The 25985-nt window shown below is 47.3% G+C and overlaps 1 long non-coding RNA gene across 1 annotated transcript in view; it reads left to right on the top strand.

Moving 5' to 3' along the window:
• Positions 1–25425, top strand: part of LOC123765931 (uncharacterized) — a 50368-nt gene extending 24943 nt beyond the window's left edge. Inside the window, exon 3 of the long non-coding RNA XR_011230719.1 lies at positions 23070–25425. This is a non-coding gene — a long non-coding RNA (uncharacterized lncRNA). The remainder of the gene's footprint in view (positions 1–23069) is intronic.
• Positions 25426–25985: the final 560 nt, after the last annotated feature.

The following is a 25985-nucleotide window of genomic DNA, read 5'->3' as shown; positions in this document are numbered from 1 at the left end:
TGAACTTACCAATCGCTTCATTCATATAGTGCCTGACTCTCCAAAGTCTATCATCCTCTGTCCGGTCCTCATTACTTGCAAAATGAAGACACCTGAGGAGTATCTGAAACCTGTCTCGGGACATATATTTCCTGAAGAAAGGTGTTGGAATAGTCTGGTCTTTGCTCCAATAATCTGTGATAGCATGTTTGACACAATGTTTCATCAACATACATATTGCCAAAAATACATATATTTCACCTACAGTGGTGTTTTTCCAACGCTGCAATCGTGAATATTCTGTTATCTCTTTTCCAATGAGATGAGTCGCATGAAGGTTCATTTGGTGTACAATATATTCCATGAGCGGCTCATCATAAAATGCTCTAAAGTAATCCATTTCACACATGTCCTCACCATTATCAGGGAAAAGGTCTGTAATCCCAACTTCTTTATTGTCAAAGGCAGGAATTAGAGGAATAAAATCATCACCATCACTCCACACAAGGACACCTGCTGTCCTGCGAGACGCAACAGCAGCTCGACACGCGAGGAAGCGTTGCACACCGTGGACCAGGAGCTAAAGTCCGTCTATGCAAAGTACGGGTGCTATGTGAACGTGAGGTGAAATCACGTGAACATGAGGGTCTTGGTTCCTCATTTGGTGCCATGCGGCGGCGCTTGGCTGGGCGAGACGCTGCTGACACGACAAATTCTCGCCTGGAATCACCACTGGTACTAGCAACAGGCATGGTAACACTATGTTCTGAATCCACTTCACTAAAACCAGAAAATGAGTCACCTTCCTCTGACTCATCGCCCAAAATATCCTCGTACTCTAAATAAGCACAAGAACTGTGTGGTCGTGGGTGAATTGGAGTAGACACTGGGCGAGGAGGCACGGGTGAGCATGTAGGCCTCGCCATGGGAGGAGACTGTACTGTATCACATATTCACTGTCTGTGCTACTATCATCGGACAATTGTCTGTAGTCCTTATCAATGTCAGGGTCATCAAAAATCACTTTCCTCACCATCAGAAAATAATTCGCTAGTTATTAGCTCTTGAGTAAGTTATTGTGTGGTGCGTGCTCAGGAGGCGTTTGGCCATGCGTTCGCCATGGTGACCGCTGGGTAATTGGGGCCTCCCACGCATTGGTAGCATGAGCTGGATATTTTTTACAAAATAGCAGCTGGTTTACTATAGCCCCTGGCCAGCGTATGGGGGCCCCCCTACCCTGCTGGCCATTCAAATCTTGTGTGGTATTCCATCACGTCATATGACATGATGCACAATTTATAGCAAGTTACTCAACACATCATATGACGTGTTGTGCAGTTTAAGGGTTTTCATGGTGTTATTACCCAGTTATGTTGAGTGTATTAACCCTCTGAAATGCAAATAGCGCATAATTTTGCTCAATCAGGGGTGCGCATAACACCTTAACCACTGCACTGTGCCAAACGACACATGCCATTCGCCAATTACTGTGCCAACTGACAAAAGTATGTTTTATTTGTGGTATGTGCTCGCGGTAGGTTGGGTACAAAATGTACTCTTAGGACCTCCAGTGAGAGGCAGCCATCTTGGAAAAAATTCCCAGAATGTCCTAGGGCTACTGGCTGGGTTAATACTGAGTGAGCAACAATGAGTGGCACACGCGACTCTGGCTCCCAAACACCTGTCCAACACGGTGTTGACTTGGGTACAAGATGGATTCCTGAGGTGTTTGGCAGATTGAAAAATATTCCCAGCATTCCCCACGGTCATGGGTAGGCTCATATTCAAGGTAGCAACCATGTCGTATTCATCCATATCGAGCTCCCAGTCCTAGTCGGAAATGTTTTTAAGAAAACATCATCTGATGTTGGAATACAAGGAATATTGCTTGAAGATGAGCATGCCAATGATTTTCATAACCCAAATCTGGAAAAAGACCTAACACAGGTGTCTGCTACTAGTGATATGGATATTGAAGTGAACGATGTGGAGAGTGTGTACAGTACACAGCTCTCACAGCCCTGCCATGCCGGACTAGGTCATCACCATCAGTGGAACAACACAAATTAATTTTTGTATGTTCCACTGAACATTTAGTGCCAAATACAATTCATTTGGACCATCCGGGAATTCGTTAAGAGTGATGATGCACTGTATTTGAAAAGAAAAAAATGCAGGAATAGTGAAGTGATTGCAAATATTATTCAGCAGATATGTAAGTAATAACATTTAGCAGATACTGTACTGATATAAGTAATAAAATTTACCAGATATAAAAGTAAAAATAATGAAGAACAGAAGAGTGGGAAATTAGATAATTAATCAAATTAAGATTTCTAGAATAAACGAATTGAGATTTAAATAATTAATCAAATGGAATACAAATAATTAGCTAAGTTAAGAATTAGATTAATATTGTAATACATGAATATTATATGGTAATAATACAAGATGAGCAAGGATATGCAATATAAACAGGCAATACACAGGCAAAAAAAAAAAAAAGAGAACAAAGTGAGAATTAGACAATTAGATTAAGATTGTGAATAAACAAATGGATTCAGATTCAAAATAATTAATAAAAAAAGAAACATAATTAATCAAATTAAAAATTCAGTAATCTCTTAAGATTGTAATACAGTAATATCATATGGTAATAAGACAAGTTGGATAAGGGTATGCAATAGAAACAAACACATATGGGCTGGAAACACTGATGTACTTAAAGCTTAGGAATCCATTAACAATACTGGAATATTAGACAACAAACAAGACTAGTAGCTAATATTAATGGGCAGATATATAAGTGAGAAATTAAATTATTAATTTTTAATTCGCAAAGTAATGAATTAAAGATTCAGATAATTCGACAAATTAAGAGTTCAAGGTTTATAACATTTTGGGAAATTGAAGTGTTAGATCAACAGATAAATGGGTAAGTTGCAAATATTGTAAACTAAGAATCTGATAACTAGACAAATTAAGCATTCAAAATATTATTACATTTTATAAAATTGAAGTCATTGTAGTAATAGTTATAAGAGGGTAAATTACATGTATTTGAAGCCAATTATATAAAAAAGAAGCATATATTAATTGATATAAAAATATAAAAAAACTAAATTTAAATAAGGTTAGGCTAGGTAAGGCTTGGTCACTCATGTGTTAGTTTCAGCAATGACATTGGAAGTTTGCTGGCTTCCAGTTGTCACAATCAACAAAGAAAGCCAATAATTGTTGGACACTTTTTATTTCACGTCTTTTGCCTGTTCTTTCTTACCAATGATTGTTCCATTCCTGGTGCAGCACTGCTTGATAAGATTTAGGTTTTGTTTGTGAACATGATGCAGTCTGTAGAGGAGGATCAACGCTGCTTGGTAAGGCACTCATTAATATAAAGGTTGGTTTTATATTTAGGTTGGTTTTATATTTATAGCTGATTTAATGAGATCTTACTTATCATTGGGATAAGCTAGTTTAGTGAGCTTACCTGTCTGGTGCTTTAGTGATTGTTTTTATCTATTCTGATAGATTTAATAGTATCATTAAAGTTTATCTCTGATCTAATCAGTTGATGAGCTACACCTGAGTAGTTCTCACATTCTTGTTCTTCAGGCAGTTCAGTAGAGCTGATGATGAGCAAATCATGGAGTTTTTGTTGATCCCTGTTGTTTGGAGAACCTGAAACACTTATAAATCCATTACAGTAGAACCTCGAGTGACGACCGCCTCAAATGGCGCGCAATTTGGTTAACGAACACCCCGATTGCCGACAATTCGTCTTGTTAGGCGAGCGCTCGTTTGAATAATGGGAACACCACATGGTGGGGTCGCGCTGCTTCTCGCAGATTCTCGGACGCCTCCGACGATGCAAATAAATTATTTTTCTTTGTTTAACATTATACATTAATAGCTGTTTTAGTGTTTAGTTCCTTAATTTAAACACCCTGCATAGGATAGGGGGCAGCTATAGTGCAGCTACGACCGTTAGTTGACAGACACCACCTAGAAAAAAAATCCTGGCCAACATTCCTGGGTGTTAGAGCTTCAGTACAGGGCGAGCCACCAAGGCTGACACATGCAGCATGAGTTCACAGAACCACTGTTCAGCTTGTGACCACAGCATCGCCTAAAAATGTCAAAATATATATGTTCATGCTATTATTTAGCGATGATAGTATTACAGAAGACCCCCCTGACTGTAATCAAACTTACCAGGATTCTGATAATAGCAGGATTGTGGTGACATATAGCGCTCCATGGTGGGAGGAGTAATGTTGAGGGAGGGTTGTGGCTTCGTCTTCTGACTGTGTGTGGCCACTTTTTGTTGACTGGACTTACCACACCAGCTTAGTGGTTCACTATGGTGAACACAAATGTAGATACTTATATGTAACGTGTGTATAGCGTGTAATAACAGCAATAGAAGTATGTTGGGGTCACCATTTTGGTGAGGGAGGTGCGTCGTCTACAAGACATGTCTTGTTTACTGGTGGCCACTATGGTCTTTGGGCACCATACCAGCTTAATTGTACAGGTATGCTGAATAAAACATGTAGATACTTATATATAATGTGTGTATATAGTGTAATAACACCACAAACAGTATTGTTGGAGGAGAAATATTAGTGCATCTGGCCTCAAACCAGTGAAGGCGGCCACCACCAGCTGACTGTGTGAGTAGCTATGTCTTATTGTCTTTACTCATCATACATGCTTAGATGTACAGTTTTGGTGAACAAAACATGTAAATACTTATATATAAAGTCTGTGTATAGTGAATAAAGGCAAAAACAGTATTGTGGGAGGAGAATGTGGGCAAGTAAGGTGTTGTTGAGGGAGGGAGTGCCAGCGAGTGGCTGGCTGGTGTGTGGCGGTCACTCCTCGTTGCATTTTGACTCACAATACCAACTTAGTGGTTCGTTATGGTGAGTAAAACATGCAGATACCTTTATATAACCTGTGTATATTGTATAATAACAGCAAAACTATTTGTTTATTGTTTTATGAACATAATAATTGAATCACTAATATGCACACCATAATTTTGAGTATAGCGATGGTTCACACATTTTATTATATAAATATATCACAATACACACTATTGAATAATATTACTGCAAAACAACAAAGAAAAAATTAATCAGAGACATTGAAATAATTAGGTAATAATATCTTTGTGGCAACACCCCGCCTGACAGCTCAGGCAAAGCAGACCTCGTCTGGCAACTGCTTTGTCAACGCTTCTTTTCTGGGGGGAGCCCCGTCGGCTCCCCGGAGCTTTACTGGCTGATATGCTAATGTCAGACTTTGGCATCAGTCATGTGTATGGAGTTCTAGGGCCTACCGGGGACCACGAGCCAGAACCTGGCCCCCTCAGAGAGGCAAGGGGAGCAATGGCCTATAGAAACCCCCGTGTGGTTGGAAGCATTCTATGTCTGCCATCGACCGGGTCAAGCATCCAGAAAGGTAAGCATTCCAAAACAAACCCCTATTCTGGTGAAAATTGCTACCTAAGCCGAACTAGTGGATAGAACTCTTCAACAGAAAACAAGGAAACTAGTATGACGTCATACGTCACCGCGCCGCTGTCTGCGCAGCTCCCCCCTCCCCGGGAGGGGGAAGGGGGAGCCCCAGACCTCCTTCGCCGGCTATCCACCCATCAGTTCTTCGGCTGATGCTATAGGCAATGGTTATGTGCTCCGGCTCCAGTGGTTGTTTCAGCACTGTACCTAGAGTGTGGTGTCTGTTTTCTAGGTGGTGCGTGAGCCGGGAGTGATTCTTCAGTACTCGGGCTGCATGCGCCTAGGGTTCCCTTCCCTAGGTGCCCTGTAAGTACTGCCCTTGGGGCTTGGGGCCACCTTCCACAAGTTCCTTGGGTCCTGCCCCTGCTTGGCCGTTTACTGCTTGGTTTTCGGCCGCTCTTTGTGTGCTCGGGTGTTCTGTCTCCCTTGTTCGCCTTAGAGTAAGGGGCAGTGTTTGCACTGGTGGGGCGCGGGGTACTGTGCAGCTTGTCTTTACCAATCATAGCGGCCGGCTCTGTTCCGCTTGGGTACGCTGTCCTCTTGCGGGGGTTTTCTTTTTCTTTTTGTTTATCTACCTGGTGGGGGGGTCTGCCTTCATTCTTGCCCCTTGTGTCCCTTGTGTTCTGAGTATTTTCTGGTGGTACCCCCTGCTAGGTCCCTGTGAGTGTACACGTCCCGGGGGTTCAGCTCTTAGAAAGTTGTTTGGTAGCTTTGGGTGCCGGTTAGCAGTACCCTGCCTGGGATTACCTGAGTGCGAGTCCTCTTAAAGTAAACGCTCGGGACCCTGGGAAACCCCTGGGGGCGCGCGGGTCCGATGGATGTGACCCCAGAGTCCCCCCCTCGCTTCCAGCGAGTTTGAGGGTTGCTCTCACCTTTTGTCTCTAGGTGACTCTGTTTTGCCTCCGTCTGCTGCCTGTGGGGTCGGTGACACCTTCGACCCGGAGTCCTGCGAGTTTGGTTGCTCGTTGTGGCTCGGTTACCCAGTTGTGCTAACAAAGCGGGTGCGGGCAGCAGGGGCGTTGCACTTGAGCCTTGGTGGTGGCAACGTTCTCGTGGTTTCCTCCCCGGGAGCCCCGGGGCTGCCCCATTGTAGTTCGTTTTGGGACTTGGGGGTGTTGGTTGCTTCGGTTCCATCCACGCCCCCTTGTCTTTCCCCTGGTTCACCCTTCCTGCCTGCATCCGGTTCCTTACCGTCTGTAGGTTCGGGGCGGGGTTTTTGGTGGTGTTGAGAATCGGGCAGTCTCGGGGAATTCCCCTTCCGGGGTAGTGACGGGGGCATTTGGGCCTGTTCCTCCAGCCGTGTTGTATGAGTCTGCCAGTGGGCTCCCTTCCTTAGTGTTTTCACGGCTGCCCCGGTTTTCTGGTACGGCCGGGGCTTTGGGGGAACGGCTCGGCCCCGGGGCCTGTCGTGTAGGTTTCCGGGGCTGGGGAGGGGCTGACTTGGGGGGGCCTTGGCCCCGTTAGACCCCGTGGGGGTTTTTTCCCTTTCTAGGCGGGGCTTGTGGTTACGCGGAGTGGGGTCTTTCCTCCCCACTCGCCGTACGTGCTGTTGGACGTCGGCCCCTCCCCGGGCTCGGTTCCTTGGCCTTTGAGTCGGTTGGTTCCGTCCTGTGGGTGGATGTTTCCTCCCCCCCTTTTTGGGGCGGTGTTTTTGTCATGTTTCCCCGTTCGATGGGGTCCTGCGTGACTTCTGATCTCGGGTGCGCCTGCGCCTTCGTGTGCCTTCGGGACTAGTGTTGGTTTCTGTGTTCTCGAGGGTACGGGAAGGTTTTTCGCTACTTCCCGCATTATTGGAACGTCTGTCGGCTCCTCGTACTTGTCGCCCTGTTGGGCTACTTGTCGCCCTGTTGGGCTACTTGTCGCCCTGTTGGGCTACTTGTCGCCCTGTTGGGCTACTTGTCGCCCTGTTGGGCTACTTGTCGCCCTGTTGGGCTACTTGTCGCCCTGTTGGGCTACTTGTCGCCCTGTTGGGCTACTTGTCGCCCTGTTGGGCTACTTGTCGCCCTGTTGGGCTACTTGTCGCCCTGTTGGGCTACTTGTCGCCCTGTTGGGCTACTTGTCGCCCGGTTGGGCTACTTGTCGCCCGGTTGGGCTACTTGTCGCCCGGTTGGGCTACTTGTCGCCCGGTTGGGCTACTTGTCGCCCGGTTGGGCTACTTGTCGCCCGGTTGGGTTCCTTTTTGGGCTCTTTGCTTCTTTGGCCGGTTTTATTGTTCCTGCTTCCTCTTTTGGCTCCTTTTCTCGTGCAGTAGTCCTGGCTGGCGCCTTCCCGCAGGGAGGGTGTGCGGTTCGGCCAGCGTGTTATGCGCATGCGCCGTGGAGTTTGTTTTGGTCTAGGCGGTGTTTCAGTGCTGGGGTTTTGCGCCCTTTTTTGCTACAGTGCTTCGCCTCTCGTTCTTCTCCCTGGCTGCGGTATGTGCCCCTTCGCGCCGGGGGTGTCCTGGTTCCCAGTTGTGGGGAGGACACCGCGGTTTTCCCTGTGTCTTGGGTGTGGACCACCTCCTTCGCCTCTCCCTGTTCTCCTGCGGGTCCGGCAGGGTCCGGCTCTGGCGTCTTCACCTGGCGGTGCTCCCAAGTTCTTCTGGGCACGGTTGAGTCGTGTCAAGTTCGTGCCACCATTCGCCAGGTGAGTTTCTGCGGTCTGGCATCTTTTGGCCGGGCGCTGGATGCGGCGGTGTTTATATACCTGTCTTTATTTAGGTATATTTTTGTACGACTGAGACCGTTCGCACACCAGTGACTGTCCCTTTATCACCCCTTCCTGTCCCCCTCATGTGCATGTCCAACCCATGCTGGAGTCATTCAGGGGACCCTCCTTTTTTAATGTTGTGAGGTGTGGGGGTTGTAGGGCTGGTTCTGTACTCACCTGGTGAGGCTCCTGGCTGTGCTTGCAGGATTTGAGCTCTGGCTCTTGGGTCCCGCCTATCTGGTAGAACTTGCGGGATAGTACCAGTGGAGTGCAGTGGTGCTATTGGCACTTTTGGGGAACACTGTATTACCATCAATGGTCTGTGCTTGTTACACGACCTACTTGCGAGCATAAGCCTTCTTGCTGGTTCGTCCGTGGACTTCCAGGGCGCACTGGCCTGTTTTCGTATGGCAGTTCCGGCCCGTCCTGGTTGTGGGGGTATGTGGGCCGGTGGACTGCTCCTAGCAGCTGCCTGGTGGGCCATCCTCTGGCCGGTCTGGCCTGACCTTGGGCTGGGCTTCAGGTGTAAAAGAGCTCCCAGTACCTCATCCAGCAGGTATCGAGCGGGGTTTCTCCGCCGTCGGTCGCCTGGTGCAGGTTTCTGGGCCTGCAGGGTTTTGTTGTCTCCGTTGGCCCTGTCTGGGGTCTGCCTGCTCCGTTCTCTGCCTTTGCAGAGGGGAGTTGCTATTTACATATTGCATGTTGCAGTGGTGCCTGTTGCTGCTGCTGCACGTGTGCATTGGTACCGTGTTTCACGGTGGCGTGTCCTTGTTCCTGTGTCCGGTTGTGGAGTGGCCCTTTGCTGCCATTTTGTGCCTGGGGATTGCGTGGGGTTTTTGTCCCTGCCTGATTGTCCACCCCTGGTTGTTCTCCTGGGGTTTTTTGTGCTTCTGCTCTTTCTTCCTGCCTCCTCTGCAGCAGGGATGTTCTGCGTGTGTTCTTAGGCGTTGGTCAGCCTGTGTCCTGTGATGTGCTTCTTTGTCTCGGTCTATTGCAGTTGTTCGTGCCCCTTGGTTCGGGTCCTGTTCTGGCGGCGACCCTTCCGCCTTCTTTGGTTTTCCTAGCTTGCCCTGCCGGTTGTTGTTTTTTTTTTTTGGGGGGGGGTTCTTGCGATGTCTCGCGTCGGACCCGTCGTTTCTGAACTCCTGGTGGGCTTGCATGCTTTGGGGAGTTTTTCTGTTCGGCAGACGTTCCATCTCCTTGTGCCGCCTGGGTTTTGGTGGTCGCGCCTGAGATCTTCTCGCGGCTCCGTCTTTTTCCTGGGCTTAGGGGGGCCTTGTCGGGGCTGCTTATGTTCTGCCTCGTGGTCTCGCCTCCGGTTGGTGGTCGGGTGGCATTCGTGGTAGGTGTCCCACCTGCGTGCTTCTCTTGGCGGCAGTATGGGTATTTTGGCGGTCCTTCCTTTTCCTGTCCCTTCTTAGGTGGTTACTCTTGTTAGCTTGGTTTACTCTCGGCTTGGTTTTCTAGTGGGGGTTTGGGGGCCGTCGTCTTGCCACATGCTGTCGCCTCTTTTCGTGCGGCGCAGGCGGAGCCGCTTCAGCTTGCTTTCGGTCTTGGTGTTGCTTCTGCACCGTTAGTCAGCTGTCTTGTGCGTCGTTTCACCTCCGGCCTGTTCGTGCGCCGCTTGCACCATCCTGGTCTCTGGTCAGCGTGCTCTGTCTTCTCCTCGGTTGGTAGTGCCCCTTCAGTTCCGGTGTGTTTTTTCGTCGGCTCTTTCCTTTGGGCCTCTGGGGGTCGGTTCGCTGAGTTTTCTTGCTCCTTCGGTTTTAGCGTTTTGGTTGTTTGATGGCAGCAGTCTCCATCTTTTCTGGCGCGGGGTGGGGCTGCTGCATTCTGGAGGGGTCCAGGGTTTGTTGGTGCTTCGTTGGTCGGGCCGGGGGTGTGTCATTTTTGTGTTCAGTGGCGGCCCTCCGCTGTTGTTTGCGTGCCACGGCGTTTGGGTCCGGAGCGCGTTTTGCGTTGATCCGGTTCTGTTCTTCCTGGTTCGCCAAATCACCTCATTCTTTGGTGAAATGCTATGCCCAAGATTACCATCCGAGTTGCCGTCGGGGAAGTGGCTCAAATAGCCTTGGCTATCACTTCCTTTTGACGGCCGTGATGGTCAAGTGGATTAAGGCGCCCTGTAGTTACCAGTTGCGTTGCTCCTGGGAGTATGGGTTCGAGTCACTTCTGGGGTGTGAGTTTTCATTCGTGTATAGTCCTGGGGACCATTCAGGCTTGTTCGCATTTGTGTTCCTCACGTGTACCCCAAAGAATGAGGTGATTTGGTGAAATGCTATGCCCAAGATTACCATCCGAGTTGCCATCGGGGAAGTGGCTCAAATAGCCTTGGCTATCACTTCCTTTTGACGGCCGTGATGGTCAAGTGGATTAAGGCGCCCTGTAGTTATCAGTTGCGTTGCTCCTGGGAGTATGGGTTCGAGTCACTTCTGGGGTGTGAGCTTTCATTCGCATATAGTCCTGGGGACCATTCAGGCTTGTTCGCATTTGTGTTCCTCACGTGTGCCCCAAAGAATGAGGTGATTTGGTGAAATGCTATGCCCAAGATTATCATCCGAGTTGCCGTCGGGGAAGTGGCTCAAATAGCCTTGGCTATCACTTCCTTTTGACGGCCGTGATGGTCAAGTGGATTAAGGCGCCCTGTAGTTACCAGTTGCGTTGCTCCTGGGAGTATAGGTTCGAGTCACTTCTGGGGTGTGAGTTTTCATTCGCATATAGTCCTGGGGACCATTCAGGCTTGTTCGCATATATATATATATATATATATATATATATATATATATATATATATATATATATATATATATATATATATATTGTGACGATAATCTCCTTCAAGAGATTGAGCCTGCTCTTCCCTCCACAAATATGTCGCCACAAATATATATAACTACTAGGGAAGAAATGTCCAACAACGACAACAATATCTCCAAGGTTTGCCAGAGCGCAAAACGTTGCAGCCAGAGACACCTGTTCAGACTCAAACCGCCAAACTACCTGTTGATCGCTACCGGCTCCGCTGATTGGTCGCCGGCCTGGCTGCACCTGCACTCGCCCCCCCATACTACTTGATGTCTGGGGTCGCCACGACCTCAGACCTCAGAATATTCTGTGCTTTCGCAGCTATCACTCCTCCCGGCTAGACGTTAGCGTGTACTGAGAGAGGTGGTAGCTTAAAGCCAATATTCCAGCACCTCCCTTTAATTTTGTGTTGCACTTCTTGTTATTTTATCTTAACGTAACTTTTCATTGTGTCATTTAATTATTCTTATTATTTTGATTGATTGATTTTATTATAAGAATTTGTTTGTCCATTTTTTCATGTTTTGATTTATTTAACGTAATTAAAATTTCATTGTTAAAGTTTACTTGTGTTTTGTGTGTCTTCTCCTTACCTTACCACAGACGAAGTTCCAGTTTTTCTATTTTTTTTTATAACTATGTGACGAGGCCATACCCCTAGCCTTAAACAGCCGAACACCAACGCGTTACCGTCACAAGTTATATGGGGGCCTGTCCTAGGAGCTTCACTCAGGTACTGGTGCCAAGTGGTAATTTATGGTAAGCGTATTTAACTTTGTTAACGTAGCTTTACTATTTTTCATATTCAATTTCATTTTTTATAAGGTGCGGTGTATTGTGCATTACGAGAGTAACATATAGTGAAGGTGAGACAACTTTGGATTACGTGGTGACTGTAGGCCGCAGTCATACTCTTAATTGGTCATCTCTCCCTCCGTGTTATTACTCGTGTTTACCATCTATGTCCCTTGAATATTTCTCATTCTGACAGATCATCATATTGGTACCCTGGTACTGTGGTCTGCCCCGGGTCAAGAGTACCCAATCTTCTGCAATCTGACTGTAGGAGGACAAAGAGGGCCATAGTTCCTCTAGCTCGAACTTTAGTTGCTGAATTGGGACCTCAGCAGCAGTTCTCGTCACCAGTTGACACCTCGCACCCCTACACGTCAGTCAGAGATGATGATACATACAACGGTAGGGAATTAGCTTACTTTTCAGAGCACAAAAGTTCGCTAATTCTGTAAGTATCATATTAAATTCAGTAGGAAAAACTTGCTTTATGTCCTATAGAGACTCGGCAAGGTATGCCTACATCCTTGGACTACCAATTTTACTTTTGAAGCATTTAACTGTTTCATTTGTTTTCGAAACTCTGTTTCATTTGTTAGTAGGATTTTCTTGCCCTTATCCTCTTACATGAGTACCGGGTACAAGATTTCCTGCGCCCTTGATTTAATTTAATCATTTACCATCTTTTACTTAACTTTAATTGTTAAAGATCTCACAGGATAGGTACCAGTTGCCACGTTGTCCTGTTTCTGACATTCACTATTGAATATTCGTGTACCTTTATTTGCTAATTTCACCATGTTTCGTCTCCAAGCTTTCCGTGCAAATCCAGCAGGTGAAATAGGGACTTTAAGTCGTGCCAAGAAGACTGAATTACAAACTCTTGCACATGAGTATCAACTAGAAGTTCCCTACCAAGCCAACAAAAACGACCTACACAACCTGTTGCTGGATTACTATTTAGAGCAAGGTAAGATAGACTCTGAAACTCATGAAACTTACTATATTGCAGAGAAAACTGACTTGGCAACGATGAAACTTAAACTAGAGCTGGCCAAGATTGAACGTGAGCAGCAAAGAGAAGCAGCTGCCATACGAAGGGACGAACAAGAACGCGAAGCTGCCTTGAGGAGAGATGAACAAGAACGCGAAGCTGCCTTGAGGAGAGAAGAACACGAACGTGGACTCGCCCTCCACGAACGTGAGGTCGCCTTGCTCCATGAACGTGAGAGAGTACAGCTTGAAACAAAACAACGCAAGTTGGAAATACAACGCGAACATGACAAGCAACAAGCGACTCTGGCTCTAGAGTGTCGTCAACGCGAAATCGCCTTGGAAACTTCACACTTCACTCAACGCCAGCAAGCTACTGCCAATCTTCCCGTCAGTTTTAATATATCACATGCAAGTAAGTTAATGCCATCCTTTGTAGAAGCAGAAGTTGATGTGTTTTTCACCACCTTTGAAACTCTTGCTAATCAACTCAGTTGGCCTGTCGACCAATGGGCCACACTTCTCAGAGTCCATCTTACAGGTAGAGCTGCAGTCACACTCAGTACTCTGGCGTCTGAGAATGACTACCACACTCTGAAACAAGCAGTGTTGGACGCCTACCTACTTTCCACCGAAAGTTATAGAAGGAAATTCCGTGACCACCTGAAGGCAAGTACCACTACCTTGAGTTTGCTAACACGAAACGGAGGTATTTCATGAAATGGCTGGAAGCAGCACATGTCTCTACTTTTACAGAACTCGTCAACCTGATGCTTGTTGAAGAATTCCTGAGACGTGTGCCGCCTCCTGTCCGCCTCTACTTAGCAGATAAAGAAGAAACCGACTACCTGAAGTGTGCTAAGTCGGCTGACACAGCCTCATCCACCGGCTGACACCCGAACCATCCTCCAGTAAGAAGTCGTGGTACAGTTACGAGAAGGTGAGCCCCGATCAAGCTGGTTCACAACTGTACTGCAAGTATTGTAGACTCTATGGACATACCATAGACAAGTGTGGTAAGTCTCAATACAAGGGAACCACTGACCAACAAAGACCCAAACCAACTCCTCCTAAGTCCGGTAAGCCTGTGATGAATGTTGGTTTTATTGTTAAAGATCTTTCTCTTTTCAGTAACCACCTGTATACTGGAACTGTCTCTGCCAACGGTTCAAATCCGGAGGGACGTTTCAAATTGAAGATCTTGAGGGACACAGCGGCTCTTCAATCGATCATCTTGAAGTCGGCTGTGCCCAACATCGTCTACACCGGAGAAACTGTCTTCATCACTGACCTCACTGCTACCACTCCATACCCTCTCGCCAGAGTCCACCTGGATTGTCCCTACGTGAACGGGGAAGTCCAAGTCGCCGTCAGGGAAAAGCCTTTTCCCATGCCTGGAGTGCAACTTCTCCTAGGCAACGACTTGGCAGAAGACCTGCAACCGACCAACCTGATCGTCATGGACAAACCCCAGGTGTGTAACTCTGTGCCACTAAACCCTATTCTAGAGTATGTTCCAGCAGAGGTTCAAGAGAGTGATGAAGTTTCTCCTCCGGTTCTCGTGACCACCCGTGCACAAGCCGCACGTCCACAGCCAGCTGACTCTACTGCTACCGCTGTCCCTCAAGACCCTCAGAAACTCCCCCCGCATCTGACCAAGTTGGAGTTCCGTAAGTTGCAGAGGGAAGATCTTACTTTAACACCATTGTTTTTCCAGGCTGAGACTCAACCCGACAGTATTCCTGGGTTCTTCCTAGAGAACGACTTACTCTACCGCAGATATAGACCCAGTAAACTGAAGGAGGAGGACGATTGGGCCAACATCGAACAACTTGTGATTCCCACCAGCCTGCGGCCCACTATTCTACACCTGGCCCATGGAGCGTTCTCCCACTACGGCTTCAACAAGACTTACCATGGGATTCGTCAAGACTACTACTGGCCAGGTATGGTAAATAACGTCAAACAGTACGTAAAACAGTGTCATACATGTCAGATGGCAGGCAAACCGAACATCTCCATTCCCAGAGCGCCACTGATTCCCATACAGGTCCCTGCGGAACCTTTCCACAGACTCATAATAGACTGTGTCGGTCCTTTACCTCGGACCAGTTCAGGTAACGCCTACATCCTAACCATCCTGTGTCCTACCACCAGATTTCCCATAGCAGTTCCAGTGAAGAACATCACGGCTGCTACGGTTATAAAACATCTATTGAAGATCTTCACTCAATACGGATTTCCCAGGGAGATTCAAAGTGACTGTGGTACCAACTTCACCAGTGATCTCTTCAAAAGGACACTGGAGGAGTTCAACATCAAACAGGTATTGTCCAGCCCCTATCATCCTGCTTCACAGGGTTCTCTTGAACGTAGTCATCAGACCATCAAAGCACTCTTGAAAAAGTTTTGTAGTGAAACCTCGAAGGATTGGGATAAGCAGATTGACCTTATAATGTGTATTTTCAGAAGTCTCCCCAATAAGTCCCTAGGAGTATCTCCTTATGAGATGCTCTACGGCCGTAAGTGCCGTACTCCCCTTAAGGCTTTCAAAGACTCTCTCAGAGATGCCACCTTCAGTGAGCATCAGAATGTGCCCCAGTTTCTTCAAAACCTTCAACACATTCTAGAGAGAGTCCACCGCTTTGCCCATGATAATCTATTGAAAGCCCAGGTGAGAATGAAGACTCATTACGACCAGACCAGCAAAGTAAGAAAATTCAAGCCGGGAGACTTCGTCCTTGCCTATTTCCCTATCCCAGGTTCACCTTTACAAAACAGATTTTCAGGACCCTACTGCGTCAAAGAGTGCAGGAATAATAACAACTACGTAATAGAGACTCCAGATAGGCGGCGGAAGACCCAGCTGTGCCACGTCAACCTCCTGAAGCAATATAATGGTACTCCTCCCACTGTCCTGACTAATTATTCCACCTTCACAGAACCCTACATCCACAGTGAGACCATCCCAGCTTCTCCTCCCGAAAGCACTGACAAGGAGTCAGCGCTTTCTAATTCCAAAATCCTTAATGATCTTCCCAAATGCTTTCAGGATAATAATCGTGCTCCTTTGCCCTCTTCTAATTCCACTCTCACCTCGTCAGATAAGCCCTTCATCCTCCATGTCGACGCCAATGGTACCGACGATGGTGGTGTCGTGATGCAGCAACGAGGCGAGAAGAATACACCTGTCAGCGACTACTGCTACAAGGAACTACGGAACAATTGGCAAGGAGCTACTCTTCCTCATCCTGAAGCTTCAGCACTTCACTCCACACCTGAAAAGTGCTCGGTCCACCATCAATACGGACCACACCACCCTACACCACCTGCAGCACGCCCACTTCCCATCTCAACGTCTTCTACTATGGGCTTGCTACCTGCAGAAATTCAACCTGGAGACACGCTATACCAAGAGTCTGACAACATCTTAGCCCATGATCTCTCCAGAGTTTATGAAGTAGAAGCAACTCCATCCATTACGCCACCACATAACGACGTACTTCTTCCAGAACCGCAGGCTTCGGGGGAGAGTTGTGACGATAATCTCCTTCAAGAGATTGAGCCTGCTCTTCCCTCCACAAATACGTCGCCACAAATATATATAACTACTAGGGAAGAAATGTCCAACAACGACAACAACATCTCCAAGGTTTGCCAGAGCGCAAAACGTTGCAGCCAGAGACACCTGTTCAGACTCAAACCGCCAAACTACCTGTTGATCGCTACCGGCTCCGCTGATTGGTCGCCGGCCTGGCTGCACCTGCACTCGCCCCCCCATACTACTTGATGTCTGGGGTCGCCACGACCTCAGACCTCAGAATATTCTGTGCTTTCGCAGCTATCACTCCTCCCGGCTAGACGTTAGCGTGTACTGAGAGAGGTGGTAGCTTAAAGCCAATATTCCAGCACCTCCCTTTAATTTTGTGTTGCACTTCTTGTTATTTTATCTTAACGTAACTTTTCATTGTGTCATTTAATTATTCTTATTATTTTGATTGATTGATTTTATTATAAGAATTTGTTTGTCCATTTTTTCATGTTTTGATTTATTTAACGTAATTAAAATTTCATTGTTAAAGTTTACTTGTGTTTTGTGTGTCTTCTCCTTACCTTACCACAGACGAAGTTCCAGTTTTTCTATTTTTTTTTATAACTATGTGACGAGGCCATACCCCTAGCCTTAAACAGCCGAACACCAACGCGTTACCGTCACAATATATATATATATAAGTTTGTGAGGGTACCACCTCTGGTGCCAATGTGGGGACCCATAGCCTCGGAGAAGAAAATAAAAAGTATTCAGAGGAGACCTTGTGGTTTCTCACTGAACACTAATATTATCTTCTACCACCCCCATTCTTTTGTATGTGCACATATATATTTACTTTATTTGAACTTTGTTACAAAAAAGGAGTTACATATAGGTTACAAAGATGGTTATCATAGGTTGTCGAGTTCCTCCAGCTCCTCAGATGGCGGGCAGGAACCCTGGATGCAGTGCGCATTTCCCCTCTGTATCGCCACACTGAGGCGCTGGAAAAGAAAGCTTGCAGCTCTTGGGTCCCTTGTCATTTCAATGATCCTAGAACCCAGTTCCTTCAAAAAACTGGTAGCACTTTTACCCCAGGCGCCGAGTGTCTCAGAAGCAATGGGGACAAAATTGTAGTGGTGATCCAGTTCTCTATACTTACGGGATTTGGCTGCTTCCCTGTGGGTGGCAGCACCACCTGGTTGTGCATCACTGAGGTTAATGTAGGTGTTAGCCAGGGTTGATACGCACGTGTAGTCCCATACCAACTGCTTGCCATTCTTCCAGGGGTTCACTGTGATACCATCCGGGCGACCAATAAAAGCATCAGAGTTACGGGGCGTTAGGTAACGGGGCTCTCTTTCAGCTGGGCATCCAGCTGTGGTGAGGCTCCTCTTGATGATGTCGTTAACTTCACTGTGCCTTGAGTGCCATCCCCCTGTGCTTTGGCAGAGTAGGCCATGGTGGCCGTACCTGTCAGCCACCACCTCGCCGCAAATACACCTATATCTGGTGTGGATTGGGGCAGCAAGGCGGAGGGCCACAGCAATTCGGAGGGCCACAGCAATTCGGAGGGCGTGTGGTGTGAGACGCGTGCCAGTTGCCGACATTGGGGTTGCTAACAGGAAATCCCATGCATGTGGTGCTGCTACTGCTGTGAGGCGAGCAATGTCGTGTTGTGTTGTTGCAGCACCCAGGCACTCTGCAGCAACTCGGTCTACAATGGGGCCATCCCAGCTGGATTGCTTGTGGGCTTTTGGGGATGGTGGTTGAGGTGATTGGCCTGCACGAGAGGCCCACTCTGTGGCACAGTGTGTAAAATTGGGATCATGTACACCTGCCAGCTGATGTAAGTGGGCAGGTAGAATTTCCTTCACAAGGTCGTCGGATGCTGATAAGGAGGACAGGAAGGTTGGAACAGCGATTTGCGTTGCTGTTCGAACTCCGAGGCCCCCAAGTCTTACGGGAAGAGAGGCTTGTTTCCACTGTAGGTCATCGAGAGAGAGAGGTTAAGGGCTTTTTCTAGCATTGATTTCAGTAACCAGTCATACTCACTTAGTTTTTGGCTACTGTAAGATGGTGAACACCTCAGAAAGTAGGTTAACCTGGGGAGGGACAGACATCTGGTGATGAGGTAGAGTGCATCATGAGCATCAATATCCTCAATCCTCCCATCCATCCTCTTAAGGTCGGCGATTTTCTTATCAAGGACCTCATCGATGGCTTTCAACCCCAGGATAGCTCTTAGGAGTGTGCTGTCTTCAGGTTTAGTTTTATGGATATTTGGCAGAAGACCCTCTATTCTCTCTACGATGCCCTGGTTGGAACATATTATTTCACATTTAGAAGGGTTCAGGGTGAGGCCTAAAACTGCACCTTGCTCCTGGATTTTTCTGATGTCCTCCTGGAGGGAGTCTTGGGAACCAGCTAGGGTAAAATCATCCAAAAACCAGATGTTAAGCTCGCTGGACAGGACCTCTGTGACTTGTTTGATGACTAAGCAGAGGAGCAAGGGGGTCACCCTGTTGGACGCCTTCTCGCGAGTCAATTTCATGTTCACCAAAAAGTAGCTTAAGATCCATACTGTAGCATGAATGTGCAAAAGGGTAGAGGGAAAGGAAATGACTATGAACCGCACGGAGTACAGCATCCCTCCGCACCAAATTGTAGGCATTTTTGAAATCTAGCTTGATAAGGGCCTTTTCGTCTGTGATGTTGGCGATGAAGGCTCGAGCTGCATGGGCTGCCGCCTCACACCCTTGTGGAATGCCAAACCCGAGCTGTTTTGGCTTCAGCATGTTGGCTGCTACATCACTAACAGTTCTTGCAGCTGCCTTTGCGACGAGACGCCGGAGAGAATTGCCCACAGCTATTGGCCTGATCCCTCCATTCTTTTTCTTTAGAGCACAGAGAGATGCTCCAAAAAAGATAGGTCTTATGGACGCTGGTATGTTGCCAGCTAGACATGTGTTGGTGAATCTGATTAGTTCCACCAAGAGGTTCTTTGCAATGTCACCCAGTGCAGGGTTGAGCATTTGCTTGAGGTGGTTGGGTTTTAGTCCTGTGAACCCACCTGCTGATCCTGTAGGGAAGGACATGGCTGCTTTATGGACCACAGATTCAGCCACCCAGAGAGGTTCTGCTCCGGTAGCCCCCACTTGTACAATGTCGTCCTCACGCGGAGCCCTGGGTGGGTGTTTCTTCCTTAGGGCTTGAGCTGTTGCGGCATCTCTGTCGGCAATTGAGTCCTCACTGGTGATAACTCGTATTGCGCCAATAGTGTTTCCTTCTTCTATTTTCTTGGTGACTGATGTTCTGATTTTTGATGTCTCGGATATGCCACTGTTGCTCTTCCTGCCGTGGGTGTTTCTCGCGCGAGTGGGAAGGCGCACCTGGTTGTCCTCCCTGGGAAAATCATTTATAGCTTTGATGACTGAGGCAGCTAAGGTTTTGTCTCTCCTTGCAGGGGTGGCTAGACATATGTTGCCAAACATTAGGAGGTTGTGCCATGCTTGGGTCGTTCCAGGAGAGTCGTTGACCTTTCTCAGGAGGGCAGATAATTTGGCTGCTGCATGGGGGCGGGCTGCTTTAGGGATGTGCTGCAAGGTTCTGGCCGATGTTGCTTTGATAGCTTCTAATAAATTTTCTGTGGGAATGAAGGTCTGGAAGGTGTTTTGCCTTACGGGCGGTGTGGGCTGTTGATTGGTGTTCTGCCTGGGAGGGCGCCCAGAACCCAAACACCTGGCTCCGTTGTTGGAATGAAAGCGCACATTATCGTCCCTCAACCGGATATAGCATACCCTGTCACACGTCTGACATCTGCCTTGTCTACCCCTGCTTGATCGCTCATCTTGGCTTGGAGAAGCCTGGCTATCTGTTGAGAGCTGCGACATGGGCGGGCGCTGGGCGGGCGCTGGGCGGGAGGGTGGACGGCGGGTGGAGACTGGAGGGTGGGCGGCGGTTGGAGGCTGGGGGGATGATCAGCTGGCCGTGACACTTACTACTCAGATGAGTGGTAATACATATACCAACTCTTTACAAAGTGTGGGTATACATCCACTACACAATATGTGGGTATACATTGGGTGGGTGGGTGGCGTAGACACACATGGGAGCCTCCCGGCTTCTATGGGCGGGTGGCAAGGTGGCCTCGTGGGTGGGGAGGCGACGTGGTGGGGTGGGTAGTAGGGGGAGAGCAGGTACTTCCCGGCCGGGGCGCTGGGTGGGGGCGGGGGTCAGGGCGACACTAACACTGGTATAATTCCCCCGTATATCACTGCACAATAATGATTGAATCACACACTTGTAATCTGACTCACTGCACGTGTGATGTACTCACAATATGATAGATATGTTGCGCCAATTATCGCTGACAACGTAACTTGTTCAACAAAACTTTCAAAAAAGAAAAACACAAAACACTATTTGGCACACGCATAACCCCCACCTCTCTCTCCTGACCACACAACACCCCTCACTCACCCCCCACCTCCCCTCACTATGGGAGGCCTGCAGGGTCCATCCTGGCCCCTCACTCCAGCCTCCATGACTCCACACTGCCAACCCACCTGTTTTGATAAGTTTTCACATAGATGGTACACAGTAGGCACTTCTGGCCACTTCCACGTCTGCTTGGTGTATTCACGGTGAATATGGTTGAGTCTTGGTACGGTGAGGCCAAGATGTCTCAGGGTAATGGCTGAGAAGGCAGCAGCTCCTCCGCTACCCGTCCGTCCCCTAGGCCTCTCCCTCTCCCTATATATATATATATATATATATATATATATATATATATATATATATATATATATATATATATGTCGTACCTAGTAGCCAGAACTCACTTCTCAGCCTACTATTCAAGGCCCGATTTGCCTAATAAGCCAAGTTTTCCTGAATTAATATATTTACTATAATTTTTTTCTTATGAAATGATAAAGCAACCCTTTTCTCTATGTATGAGGTCAATTTTTTTTTATTGGAGTTAAAATTAACGTAGATATATGACCGAACCTAACCAACCCTACCTAACCTAAATTTATAGGTAAGGTTAGGTTAGGTAGCCAAAAAAAGCTAGGTTAGGTTAGGTTAAGTAGGTTAGGTAGACGAAAAAACATTAATTCATGAAAACTTGGCTTATTAGGCAAATCGGGCCTTGAATAGTAGGCTGAGAAGTGCGTTCTGGCTATTAGGTACGACATATATATATATATATATATATATATATATATATATATATATATATATATATTGTGACGGAGTTCCCCCCCCCCTTGTAATTCTCCCACGCCTGCAGTAAGAGTCATGTCTGCTTTTCCCAAGCGTTCTCTACGTTGCAGGCTACAATTTGATATATGGGAGAAAGTGGAGTGTTCTCGGAGAGCCGAGAAATTTGTGAAATAGTAATATTTTGGCCTGTGGTATAGGCCCTTTAGGGAGCCAAGATGGCGCTGGCTTCCCTGATCTCCCGCCAAAACCGTGTGACGTCAGTGGCACCGGATTGGTCTCCGACAGCAGTGTGGCACCGGGAGCCAATGAAAACCTCCTGTAGCAAAAGTGATGACACGAAGGAAGGGGGTCCGGCCCGCGAGCCGGGCTGGCGCCATCAGTCAGACACGACACGTCATAGAGGTCGGACGTGCGACGGTTGGTCCTGTCAGTTGGACAGTTGTTCCCGCTCCCGTGGATTTACGCATCACCGGAAGTCCGCCAGTACTCTGAGAAGTCTTCCCTAGTTCATGTGTTGAACCAGAAGAGGGAATTGACGGTTATTTGAGCAACAAGTGCTCCAGTCAGGTGCTGTGCAATAAGCAGTGAAGCCGTGCAGTGACGTATGTGGCGTCTGTGGCAATTTACCAGTTCGTGACAGCTGTTATGATCTCGGCCTACAGGAGAAACGAGTCTCCCTCCTTGAGAGTTATTCGTCAAGCCTGACCTAACTAGAAGGTCTAGCAAATATTGAGGTGATAACCCATATGAAAAATGGCTGGTTGGATATGTAAAACAATTTAAGATTATGGGCAGTAAGTAAGGAAATAGATAAATGACTGGCTAGGAGATGTGGACATTTTGCTGGAGGCGTGAGGCTCGCTTCCGGAGGACCTTGACCTCACTTGAGTGCCAGACATCGCAGGGGGAAGCCGCGCTCCGTTTGAGCTCCCGCCAGAAGGGAACCCCTAGTGATATATCTCTAAGAGAAGAGAAGTGTGCAGACGTGCCAGCTGTGGAATTGAGCTGAGAACGTTGTGGTGTCAAGTCTTGGACGGCGAGGAGAGTTTAATAAGCTGCTCAGAGGCATTTTCGTGGGCTGTGTGGAGCGCCCTGACCAGACGCCGTCAGAGGGAAAGCGCCCTCGATCAGTTAATCTGTGGTAAGCACGATATACGCCAGTTCATAGTGATTGCTTATAGTTGGTCGTGTGCCCAGCGACAGTAGCGATGTTTATTTATAAGTTAGACATGTTTTAATAAGGCAGAAGGCCTGAAATAAGAGAGTGGAGAGGGAGGAACACGGAGCGACGTCCGCCCCCTCTGAGCGCTGGCGGACAACTGAGGGAGCCTGGCTCCGGATGGAGGAAGACCCTCCCCGCGAGTGAGGACCGCCGCCAGGCGAGGTGGAGTATGGACCCGCCCAAAACGGGGGAGTCCACTCTCACTGTATGTAGAGGACAGATAGAGGTTTGAGGCAAGCATATTGTGTGGTTATTTTTGTTTATGTGTTAAAGGGGAACATTTTATTGGAGTGTCGATGGGTTGCAGGTTTGTCTTTGGGGAAGAAGTTGCTGAGCACTTCGAAGCCAGCAGATGAAGTAGCTGATGAGACTCCAAGGTAGTGGAGCAGAGGACCTCGAGCTGTGAGGAGAAGCAGCAGTGAAGAGGAGTGTCACGTGCTTCTGTAGAGGTGGAGAAGCACCACAGTTGCTCGGGGAAACTTCATGGTGTAGCAGCCAAGAGAGCTGTGGAGGAACCTAGCAGAAGGGTGAAGCACCGTAGTTACTCAAGGAAACTTCATGATAGCAGCCTGGAGGAGCTGCAGAGGATCCTGGTAGTGAAGCCCGGAAGAACCTAAGGATATTAGGGTAGTGAACTTCCAGAGGTGGAAGGGGAAGTTCTGGTGGATTACTTATAGGGAGTTGATAGTGTTTGGTTGTCATTAGCGTGCAAGACGCAGTGAGAGGTGAGTGACTGTTTGCATTCTTATGTCAAGGAGTGATTTATTCTGAAGCTTAGAGTTGCAGTCGTAGGCTTGATTACCTACAGATGTATGTGCTCGAGGACTGACAGTGATCGATTAATCATTGTTGTGTATCAATGAACATTTATACTGATATATGTTATTGCATTCAAATGCTGGTTTTCTATGTATACATTATCTTGCTGATAGTGCAACAGTGTATGTAGGCTTGATCAACTTGAGGAGGTTAATAGTATCAGGTGGTGAACCAGGAGATAGGATACCACTTGATAAGCTGATAATAGAGTTCTGATGGTGTTGGAGTGCAACCTGATTGTGATATTATAGAGTATAGGATTCATTATTATTATATGCGTGTATGTATCGTGTATGTGCTTTGTCCAGTAAATGTGTCACAATTTGCTGGTGTTTGCCCTTGTCCTAGTGAGGCTTCACAGGAAGTAGTGAAGAAGGAGAGAGAGAGAGAAAGAACCAAGAACCACTGCTGTGGACAGGGTAAGAGGTAATACTAGTAAGTCATAGGGGATTGAGGAGATCATATCTCATAAGGAGAGAGTGGGGAGTCACAGCGGCTCGAGTGGGTGTGTGCACGTGACAACGAGGCTAAGTGTTGGAGCCGCATCCCCTAAACGTGTGACGCTGAGCCCCTCTCCAAGAGCCAGAAGCGCCAAGGGTGATCTCCTAGTATAAGCACTCTGCCGAGTTGTGGGTTGGGTTGTCCATAGAGAAGGATCGACGACGACAACACCAACCAACCCACGAGTCTATAATACAGCGTAGTGGCTGACAGAGCCACTGGGTAGCTGAGGAAGAGAGGACTATTTGGGGAAACCGGACGACTGTAGCTGAGACGTAGGCGACAGCCGTTGCTGGGAGAAGACGACGGCCAGGAGACCGACTCCAACCTTCAAGAAGTAAAGGAGGAGGACGGACCTGCAGTGAGGAGGCACGGAGACGACGCGCTAAACGGTGGGAAGACGAGAGGCTCTGGTAGGACACGACGACGTGTAGTGTGGGGGCGTTCCCGACACGAGGACCAGGAGCTACATCTCGACTCTCATCGGAGGATAGGGTGAAGTAGGTGTTTCTAGTTCCCTCCCCATTCCCCTTTAGTTAGCTATGTTATTTGGCTATATTATCTAGCCTGAGGATTTTATATGTCGTGAGCAAGTCTCACCCATGTCACGATAAAGCACCAGTGTGCTAGACAGTACTATCAAGAGTACTTGTAATATTCATGTTGATTATTGGTGTGTACAGGCACCAGGAACCAGTGATAAATTTACTGTGTTGTGTATATCTTTCTATAGATTTTGATATGAACATATAGTGGTAAATTATATATAATATTATGCCAGTATTTGGAGGTTAGGCTATGTGCCCAGAAACTATTTATTTTCCATGTATTGATGATTGATTTGTATACCATATATATGTCTATGTTCATTCAGTGAATAATCATTTGTGAGTACAGTGAATTATTGCGTTATCGCCCACGAGAGAAAGTATTGAAAACTCCAGTGTTAATAGTTCTTAATATATTGCTGAGTGAAGAACAATGTAAAGCCATTACAGTGAATCATTATAGCATTGATTGTAGAAAAGACTGTTTGAGCCTGAGTACAGTGTAACTGAGTAATACGGTTTATTTGTTCCAATATCGAATGTGTGCGAGTTTCTAGTAATATTGGAGAATTTTAAAGAAACAGCGCGCGTGAATCTAGAAAACAAGCAAAGTTCGCGCGGAGAGGCCATTGCGATCAGCTGTTCTTGACACTTGATGAGGAAGGGAGATGTTGCCATCTTACGATCACATAATATCCGTGGGAATTACCGGCCGCGTCAGGATCAGTTGATTTATGGATTATTGTTTGGCCTTTATGACATCTTTCATACATTTTAAGTAAAATACAAAACTATCTTTGTGTTTATATCATCCCCTCCATTGATCTTGTGGCTATATTATACTGGTAAACATAGAGTGATAACAATAAGTACCTGCCTGATTCCTGATCTTTGAGTGTGACCTTGCCAAGGCTCCCACTGAATACACCAGTCCACTGATGGTGTTACTGGCCACCTAAAACACCAGTTGGCGATCTTGTGGATAACCCTAGAGCCCTATTGTTGGGGAGGGCACACGACAGTCGATGTGAACGAGTCGTGTTCTCACTCTTTCTTAATAAGAGGCCATTAAGATGGACTGGGAGACTCTCCTGGCGTGCAGTGGCGCCGTGAGGATCGAGTGAAGACCCGCAGGGCTACGGTGAATGACCTTGAGCATAACTATTGCTCACCCCAGACTAGAGAGAAGAGAGGTGAAACCCCAACAATATATATATATATATATATATATATATATATATATATATATATATATATATATATATATATATATATGCGAACATGTCTGACTGGTCCCCAGGACAATATGCAACTGAAAACTCACACCCCAGAAGTGACTCGAACCCATACTCCCA

Source organism: Procambarus clarkii, chromosome 37 (genome assembly GCF_040958095.1).
Source record: "Procambarus clarkii isolate CNS0578487 chromosome 37, FALCON_Pclarkii_2.0, whole genome shotgun sequence".
NCBI classification, from domain to species: domain Eukaryota; kingdom Metazoa; phylum Arthropoda; class Malacostraca; order Decapoda; family Cambaridae; genus Procambarus; species Procambarus clarkii.
The sequence above is the reverse complement of the archived record's forward strand: the minus strand, read 5'-3'. Positions and strand labels throughout refer to the sequence as shown.